The following is a 10,721-nucleotide window of genomic DNA, read 5'->3' as shown; positions in this document are numbered from 1 at the left end:
CCCATTCCTCTTCTACTGTATATCTTTCCCCCATTCCTGTCAATTGTTCCCTTATGCTCTCCCTGAAACTCTCTACAACCTCTGGTTCTTTCAGTTTATCCAGGTCCCATCTCCTTAAATTCCCACCTTTTTGCAGTTTCTTCAGTTTCAATCTGCAGGTCATAACCAATAGATTGTGGTCAGAGTCCACATCTGCCCCTGGAAATGTCTTACAATTTAAAACCTGGTTCCTAAATCTCTGTCTTACCATTATATAATCTATCTGATACCTTTTAGTATCTCCAGGGTTCTTCCATGTATACAACCTTCTATCATGATTCTTAAACCAAGTGTTAGCTATGATTAAGTTGTGCTCTGTGCAAAATTCTACCAGGCGGCTTCCTCTTTCATTTCTTAGCCCCAATCCATATTCACCTACTACGTTTCCTTCTCTCCCTTTTCCTACACTCGAATTCCAGTCACCCATGACTATTAAATTTTCGTCTCCCTTCACTATCTGAATAATTTCTTTTATTTCATCGTACATTTCTTCAATTTCTTCGTCATCTGCAGAGCTAGTTGGCATATAAACTTGTACTACTGTAGTAGGTGTGGGCTTCGTATCTATCTTGGCCACAATAATGCGTTCACTATGCTGTTTGTAGTAGCTTACCCGCATTCCTATTTTCCTATTCATTATTAAACCTACTCCTGCATTACCCCTATCTGACTTTGTGTTGATAACCCTGTAGTCACCTGACCAGAAGTCTTGTTCCTCCTGCCACCGAACTTCACTAATTCCCACTATATCTAACTTTAACCTATCCATTTCCCTTTTTAAATTTTCTAACCTACCTGCCCGATTAAGGGATCTGACATTCCACGCTCCGATCCGTAGAACGCCAGTTTTCTTTCTCCTGATAACGACATCCTCTTGAGTAGTCCCCGCCCGGAGATCCGAATGGGGGACTATTTTACCTCCGGAATATTTTACCCAAGAGGACGCCATCATCATTTAAGCATACAGTAAAGCTGCATGCCCTCGGGAAAAATTACGGCCGTAGTTTCCCCTTGCTTTCAGCCGTTCGCAGTACCAGCACAGCAAGGCCGTTTTGGTTATTGTTACAAGGCCAGCTCAGTCAATCATCCAGACTGTTGCCCTTGCAACTACTGAAAAGGCTGCTGCCCCTCTTCAGGAACCACACGTTTGTCTGGCCTCTCAACAGATACCCCTCCGTTGTGGTTGTACCTACGGTACGGCTATCTGTATCGCTGAGGCACGCAAGCCTCCCCACCAACGGCAAGGTCCATGGTTCATGGGGGGAGGCACTCACACATATGCATTACTTATGTGACATTAAACCAACTGTACGACAGTGCTATCAAGCACGTGTTGTATCAAAATGAAATCTTTGAAATGTTTGACGTTACCAGGCTTGAAGTTTAAGAGTGAGCGATGTTGGGATGTGGCAGCTACGCCGAATTTGGAACGTCGCAGATTCCGTTAGAGGCTGCCTCTCCCGCCTGCGGCAAACAAAGAGGGGGTCAGTCGAAAACAGGTAGCGCGTAGCCGCCGGCCAGACCCCCGTCCCCGAAACCTGCTCCAGCTGCCAACCCTGACCATCGGTTGCGGCCGAAGTCGAGCCTTTCGCCGAGACGGTGGACCGACGCGCCAGCGCCACTGCTCAGCATACTGGCACTGAAGCCTTCTCAATACCTAAGAACACGCTAACATACATTCATTAGACAAAGACGTAAAGAAACCAAGTTTTAAATACATAATTATCACGCAATGTTTCACCTCTGTTAACTTTCATAACGAAATGTTATTAAGACTAATGTTTTAAAATGTTTAAACACTTAAGGTCTGTGTCTGGCACGTAATGGAATCAAGCCGCCTCTTTTGTTCGCTTACAGTTGCTCGCAACGAAGATTACGAACCTGGGGTGCTTCATACAATAAACAACAAAACTGTGTGCTCGTTTCTGTACAGCACTGCTTTCAAAAACATATTATTTGGCCCGTGTCATTACATAATGTAATAAAATAAACCTTTCAGTTATTGAACCAACATTCGTTATCACAAAGAACGATGTTTTACTCGGTCATAATGACTCTTTCCTGCCCGGCACTAACATGCATTGTATTTATGACAACGATCTCGCACATGCGGAGAGTGTACGAAGGTTTCGTCAGGTTTTACAACGAGTACTTAGCAGTATCGTCGCCAGTCATTTTTCTACTTTTATGACATATTTGACGTTATTAAGACGCTACTAATATTTACAGGGTATAGAAATTACATAACTCTCTGGAATAACTAAAGGGAAATTTAAAAGTACTTTTGTTGTCTGAGTACTTATAAGTAATTCTGCAACTTCTTCGAGTTCGACCACAAAACAGCACGCAAGACATTGGGAAAAATTTTCTAACGCTCTTTCTTCTTCTTCTTCTGCTTTTACGGCCTCATTGGACCACTTCAGTCAATCATTTCTGGTCCTCTTCTTTGGTATTTTCCCCTTCCGAGTGGCCCAGTATCTCTTCATTCGTTCCGATGCTTTTCGTCGTTCCTCATCTGTAAATACCCTTTTCATTGTATGTCGTTTGTCAATTTTTGGTTTAAATCTTATTTCTGTGTCCCTCAACTTCTTTAAATTTGGCGTTTTGTTCTGCAAATCATCCAGGGTTATTTCCAGTTCTTCCATATCCTCTCTTATTTCCTTAAGCCATCCTCCTTGTTGTTTCAACTTCCAGAGTTTCTCAATAATTTTCCTTGATAATCTGGTTTCTGGTGTCCTCAGAATGTGACCACAAAAAGAGATCCTTTTCTTTCGTATAGTATCAGTGATGGGCTCCAGTTCTCTGTATACCACTTCATTTGGAACTATCCGCCATTGTCCAGCTTTTTGATATTTCTTATTTATGCATGTTCTAGCAATTCTTCTCTCTACTTTTAAAATTTTGTCAATTCTGTTTTTCTGGGTGACTTTAAAAAGAGTTTCACTTCCGTATGTAACCTCTGGTTGAACCACCGTCTTGTAATGTTTTAATTTTGTTTTAATTGATAGACATTTTTTATTGTACGTAGACCACGTTAGTTTTTGAGCTTTTATCATTTTATTAGTTCTTGCTCGCCATGCAGGTTTCTCGTCCAATTTATGTGTTATAATTTCACCCAGGTATTTAAATTGTTTCACTATTTTAATTTCCCTATTATTCACTGTGATGTGATCTATTACAAGTGGATCCGTTACCATTATTTCAGTCTTTTCAAATGATATTTGGAGTCCTAATTTTTGTGCTATATTTTGTAAGCTTGTTATTTGTTTCGTGGCTTCCTGAATATTATTAGCTAGTAATGCTAGGTCATCAGCAAATCCCAAGCAATTTAGGTTTATTTTATCTTTCTTAGTCCCAATTTTAATATTCATAGGATTTACCTTGTACCATTCTCTCATTACATATTCAAGAGCACAATTGAATAGCAATGGTGATAAACAATCTCCCTGTCTCAACCCTGTTTTAATCGTAAATGGTTCAGATATTTCTCCTCTAAATTTTACTTTGGATTTGGTGTTTGTTAAGGTTAACTGTATCATTTTTATTAATTTAGGATGAAGTCCAAAATTCCTTAATATTTTCATCATTGAAGATCTATGGATGCAATCATACGCCTTTTTGAAATCTACAAAGGTTATGACTAGTTGTTTTTGCCTTCTTTTGTAGACATCCATAACTAACTTCAGGGTGATTATCTGTTCTGGGCAGCTTCTCCAGGATCTAAATCCTCCTTGATATTCTCCCAGTTCCAGTTCTAGTTGATCTTTACAGCGGTTGTATAGTATTCTTGACATGATCTTATACGTACAGTCCAAAAGGGAAATTCCTCTATAGTTGTCTGGATTTGATTTTTCTCCTTTCTTATGTAATGGATGTATTATAGCAGTAGTCCAATTTTCTGGTAATTTCTCTTCATTCCAGATTTTTACTATGCATTTGTGTAATGACAAACTGCCTATTGGCTTCTGTCTCGGGTTCTTCGGCCGACGTTCATCTAATGATTTTTCTGACGTTTCGCCAGCACGAGTGGCTGGCATTGTCAAAGCTTCACCCTCCATTGCCGGTGGTGAACTGGAGCCGAGCTCGCGGGCGCAGACAATATGTACCTGGCGCGCCAACGTCCGAGGGCTTCTCCGCGGTCATTTCCGGTGCGGTTCTCCTCTTGCTACCTGCGACGGTCGTTCGCTGCAGTACGGGAAGCCAGGATCCGTTTACCTTAAGGCTTTCCTCTTTCTTGTTCAAACTGTTCGCGTGTTTTTGTATTTCTACAGCTTCTCTGAACAAGCGCGTGTGATAGTGGTTCTCTACAGCCAGAACTTCCGTGTCGGCGAATTTTATTACGTGGTCGGTCTCATTCAGTGCGTGTTCTGCCACGGCCGATTTCTCCACCTGCCCCAACCTGCAATGTCGCTTATGCTCCTTGATCCTGGTGTTAATGGATCGTCCAGTCATCCCGACATAAACTTTTCCGCATGTGCATGGTATGCGGTATATTCCCGACATTGCAAGTGGGTCTCTTTTCTCCTTCGCCGATCTAAGACACTCTTTGATCTTCCTTGTCGGTTTGAAGATCGTCTTTACGCCATGTTTGCGCAATATACGGCCGATTCTGTCCGTCACTCTGGGAATGTATGGCAGAAAGGCCGTACCCGACATTTCTTTTTCTGGTTCCTTACTTCGCCGAGTGTTTGGCTCAGTTACACTTCTAATATAATTTGTGGAGTACCCATTGCTCCTCAGGACTGTTTCCAGGTGTTGCATTTCTCGTTTGAGGTGTTGCGGCTCACATATTCGTCCTGCTCTCGTTACGAGTGTACTAATCATGCCCCTTTTCTGGCTCGGGTGGTGGTTTGACAGTTTGTGCAGGTATCGGTCCGTGTGAGTCGGTTTCCGATACACGCTGTGTCCCAGGTTTTCGCCGTCCCTTGTGACCAGCACATCTAGAAATGGCAGTTTCTTGTCCTTTTCTACTTCCATGGTAAATGTTATGTTGGCATGGAGGCTGTTCAAGTGTCTTAGGAAGTCACCGAGCTGTTCTTCACCATGGCTCCACACCACGAAAGTATCATCGACGTACCTGTACCACACCTTAGGTTTGCAGGTCGCCGAGTCCAGTGCCTGTGCTTCGAATTGTTCCATGAAAAAGTTGGCCACCACTGGACTAAGAGGACTACCCATGGCGACGCCTTCCAGCTGTTCGTAGAAGTCGCCATTCCACGTGAAATAGCTCGTGGTGAGACATGCATGGAAGAGCTTTCTGATGTCTAGGATCAAGGAGCATAAGCGACATTGCAGGTTGGGGCAGGTGGAGAAATCGGCCGTGGCAGAACACGCACTGAATGAGACCGACCACGTAATAAAATTCGCCGACACGGAAGTTCTGGCTGTAGAGAACCACTATCACACGCGCTTGTTCAGAGAAGCTGTAGAAATACAAAAACACGCGAACAGTTTGAACAAGAAAGAGGAAAGCCTTAAGGTAAACGGATCCTGGCTTCCCGTACTGCAGCGAACGACCGTCGCAGGTAGCAAGAGGAGAACCGCACCGGAAATGACCGCGGAGAAGCCCTCGGACGTTGGCGCGCCAGGTACATATTGTCTGCGCCCGCGAGCTCGGCTCCAGTTCACCACAGGCAATGGAGGGTGAAGCTTTGACAATGCCAGCCACTCGTGCTGGCGAAACGTCAGAAAAATCATTAGATGAACGTCGGCCGAAGAACCCGAGACAGAAGCCAATAGGCAGTTTGTCAACAAGTGGCCACGAAAGCCTCAACAATTTTGCATTTGTGTAATGCTATCTTTACTGGTTCTGCTGCATATTTCCAAAGTTCAGCAAACGTTTGATCTTCTCCACTTGCTTTGTAGTTTTTGAGTTCTTTCAAAGCTCTGTAGACCTCATTAATTGTAGGTGGATTTATATTTTCTGCTGGTGTTTTAATTGGGGTTTCTGTGTTTATCTGAAGAAGTTCTGGGGGATCTTTACAATTTAGTAACTTGTTAAATGTTTCTGCTAGAATTTCTGTATTTTTACTATTGCTATGGGCTAGGCTATTATCTTTATCTTTTAACATTAATGTTGGAGGATCATATCTTTGTAATTGTCTGCCAAATATTTTGTAATAGTCTCTTGAGTTTGTTTTTTCACTATTTGTTTCTATCATTAGAAGTATATCTTTTTGGTACTGACGTTTAACTCTCCTTATTATTTTCTGTGTTGTCTTCCTTTGTTTTGTGAGTTCCAAATATGATTTTTCTGTTTTTTCATTTTGATACCTTAACCAGGCTTGGTGTCGATCCAACACTGCTTCATCACATTCATCGTTCCACCACTGGTGTTTTTTCCTTGGATTTATAGGGGCAACTTGTTCAGCTATTTGTTTCAATTTGGGAATTATTTCTTCCGGATCATCTGTTATTTTTATATCCCTGGTTTGTGCTTCATAATCCTCATTTTGTATCAGTTTGTGAGGGTCATAGGTTCTCTTCTTCTTCTGGTGGGATGTTTTCTTTGCTAATGGGGTTAATTTAATTTTAATTTTTATCATGTAATGATCTGATCCGGTATCTGTCCCTCTCAGTACTTTCACATTGTAAATTTCCTTGTGGTAATTCTTATCCATGCAGACATGGTCCAGTTGCCATTCTCCTTTTTTCCAGTCTGGATGTTTCCAAGTTTTAAGTTTACTTGGTCTTCTCTTAAAATACGTCGACTTTGAGATCATATCATGGTTTCTGCAAAATTCCACTAGTCTTATGCCATTTTTGTTTGTTCTTCTTTGTGCTGTCCATTTCCCTATTATGTCTCTATATCTCTTTTCCCTTCCTAACTGGGCATTGAAGTCTCCAATTAAAATTTTGATGTGATTTTTATTAATGTTATTCGTCGTTTGATCTAAGAGCTCCCAAAATTTTTCTACCTCTTCTCTGTGTTCTTTTTTATTATTTTTATCATTTGTCGGGGCATGGGCATTTATTATTGTGTACATTTTATTTGCAGCTTTTAGAGTTAATGTTGAGAGCCTGGGAGATTGTGCTTTAAATTCTATTATGGACTCTATTATTTTCAGACTCACCACGAATCCTGTTCCAAATTGTGGACACTGTTTCATGACTCTTTTTCCTGGTATTCCCTTATAAATCCTATATCCTTGTGATTCTATCGGCTCCTGATCAGTATTTCTCATTTCTTGAAGTCCGGTTATGAGAATCCCCTTGCGATCCATTTCATCCGTCAGAATTTTGAGTTTGCCTGGTTGTATGAGGGAATTTATATTGTGTGTCGCAATGTAGTTTATTTGTCTTGTCTTGAGTTTTGGTCGTCTGTCCGTTTTGGGTATTTTCAGATGCTCCGACTCATCCAAGTTATCTTTCAGGTGACTGCCCACCGTATCCGAGTGCAGTCTTCCTTGGTTATTGCCAAGCGGTGGATTATTCCTTGAAAGATTTCCTTCCATGTTTGACTTTCAAAGGTAGTCAACCTTGTATGGAGCAAGCTCCGAGTTACAACTGCGGTTGTTAGCCGTAGAGGTTGTTTAGTGTTTGGTCCGCGAGAGCTATTTTATTTCGCTCAAGTCCGCCGGTAAACCGGTGAGGACCCCCCTATCCGCCACCTGGGACGCGCCACGTCGGAGTATCACCTCTCCGCCTGCTACGACACCGTAGTAGGTTCGTGGCTCTTTACTTACATAAATGCTATGTTTAAAACGATATTTCCTTAATAATTGAACTGATACTTACTCTGCAGTGAAATAATTCCAAATAAACAAATAGAATCACACCTTCATTATTCCAGTTAAAACCTTTATTCACTTAATACATTTCGTTAATATTTTGTTCTGTTAAAGCCTAATAGTTATGTTTTAGGGACCGCTACTCTTCTAATTCCACAGAATATCCAGGTAATAAGAACACCACTAGTATTTTTACACATGAAAGGTGTTACTACACAAACTAGTTTAAATTGTAAAAAAAGAAATGCAAAGATTTAAAAGAAAACGACGCCTCTTGTTTGGTAGAACAGATACGAGTGGACAGAACTGAAATTCAGTTCTTAGCGAAAATTTGCACAGAAAGCAAGAATTCTGTCTTTAAGGTAAATTGTTAAGACATCTCGATAGAGAGAATTATGAGTCATTTTGAAACTATTCCACGTGCACAACTTAGGAAAATGGTGCATTTGATTGTTAAGACGATCCACTCAGTTACTGGAGATAGTGCTGCCATAAACTTCCTTTTATCAAACGACCAACATTTTTTCTCCTTGTTGACACCTATCAGCCGCTTACAAAGCAGTTTTTAACGCGCAATTATCTTTATGTGCCTTTCTTATCTAGAGATAATTAAGAAGGGAAACTTCGTAAGTCTTTTGCTGGACTTAATAGGCAGATCATTATCAATGTCTTTTACTCAGAGAGGAGCGTGTTACTGTCAAAATGTCGGTGTTGGTAGTCTTTCTCTATGTACACGTGACAACCACGAGAAAAGCACGTGCACGCTGTGTTCCGCTCTTGCCGTGAGCTCCAAAAGGAGAGAGCCTGTCCAGCAGATGCCACACGTCACCTCTCCAGCTCACTAACACATTGTGATGTTTCTCTCTTCACCGATCATTGTAAAGTAGCTAAGTATATAATTTTTTCTCGTGCGTTATAGTCAACAATAGCCAAATACCTTGGTCCCAAGAGCACAGCCACGTGTGGAAGTGGAACATTAACTGTAGGAAAACCGGAAAAGACAAGAGTCGAATGCGTTTGACATGTGGTACTACAGAAGGATGTTTAAAATTAGGTGGAACAATAAGAAATTAAGTTCTCCGAAAAATCAGCGCTGAGGGAAATATTACGGAAAACATTGGCTTAATAAAGGGAGGGATGGCAGAACATTATTAAGTCATCAGAAAGTAGCTGCCATGACACAAGAGGGAAATGTAGACGGAGAAAACTTTAGGGGAAGGCAGAGATCGCAACGTTTTAAACAAATAAATAATTGAAGACGTTGACTACAAGTGCTACCTTGAGATGAAGAGGAGAGAAATTCGTGGTGGACCGCATCAAATCGGTCGGAGGAGCGACGATTCAAGTTTGTGTAACTATGATGGAGAGAATCATGTTCCCATTTAGTATCTGTTTTTCGTCAAGAGTGCTGTAAGAGGCGCAGCTGTCTACAGAATAGTTTCAGCGAGTTGATGTGGTCTTCTGTAGCCCACCAGTGAATCGTACATTCTGAACATTAAAAGAAATGTCTTCGCCATGGGTCATAGGCAACGCGGCTGCCAGCATACGAAAATAGAGGCTGGTGACTGTGTGTGGAATTCCTCCACGAGAATCTTGACTATTTAATAAACCGTACAGTGACATCCTCCGGTATGTTTGTTTGTCTAACTGTTAATTTATACTAATATTACACAGAGGTGTACTACTAACAGAGTATCAGTATCAGTAATTTACTGGTGCAAGAATCATTTTACAGTGATACGGGATCCGTCATGGTAACACAAAGAAGCGTAAGTCGTATATACAGACACATATACACACACGTGTTCAAGGAGAAGACCACAGAACAGGTTTTCGGCCGTGGCCTTCTTGAAGGAACAATCCCGACATTTGCCTGAAATGATTTAGGAAAACCACGGAAAACCTAAATGAGGAAGACTGGATAGAGCATGTACATCCATCCTCCCGTATATGAGGCCAGTGTCTTAACCAACGTACTATCCCTTTACGTTTACTTAATGTTTAGTTCTCTTGCATTTGTAGATAAACGAAGCAACTTACCTTAATAACGTAAAAAAATTAAGCATTGTTCGTTTAACTTTATTTCTTAAATAGAATTACGTACCGTTCATTTAGTCGTCTCATACTTTCCACTGCGCATTGCACACTTGCACCTGACTTCATGACTATCACCATATGCTGCCACATCACTACTGCATCTCCAGACATGGAGATGCAGTAGTGATGTGGCAGCATATGGTGGTAGTCATGAAGTCAGGTGCAAGTGTGCAATGCGCAGTGGAAAGTATGAGACGACTAAATGAACGGTACATAATTCTATTTAAGAAATAAAGTTAAACGAACAATGCTTAATTTTTTTACGTTATTAAGGTAAGTTGCTTCTTCCGCCTGTGTGAAGAAACAGTAGCAGCAGCCCTTCATTATGAGTGAGATGTTGAACTCAGAGAATTTGTGAGACATTAGTATAATTCATCAGCAACAACTTAATTTTTAATCGTCAACTCCTACTCCGAATTTCCTAAGCAATCCTCCACTGTGTAGTATGAAATATTTAAGATGTACAAATTGACTGCGTTTTTAAATAAAGATATTTTAGTTATCTCTTTCATTTCCTCGCACAAAGTATTATACAATTTCAATCCCTGATAGAAAATTCAATTTAGAAGATTTTTGTTAGTTATGACTTGGTCAATGTAAGTCCATACTGGCTGCTGTTCCATGATGGTGTACAGAACTACACTCCTGGAAATTGAAATAAGAACACCGTGAATTCATTGTCCCAGGAAGGGGAAACTTTATTGACACATTCCTGGGGTCAGATACATCACATGATCACACTGACAGAACCACAGGCACATAGACACAGGCAACAGAGCATGCACAATGTCGGCACTAGTACAGTGTATATCCACCTTTCGCAGCAATGCAGGCTGCTATTCTCCCATGGAGACG

This window comes from Schistocerca nitens, chromosome 1 (genome assembly GCF_023898315.1).
Source record: "Schistocerca nitens isolate TAMUIC-IGC-003100 chromosome 1, iqSchNite1.1, whole genome shotgun sequence".
Lineage (NCBI taxonomy): Eukaryota > Metazoa > Arthropoda > Insecta > Orthoptera > Acrididae > Schistocerca > Schistocerca nitens.
This window is presented reverse-complemented; position numbering follows the sequence as displayed.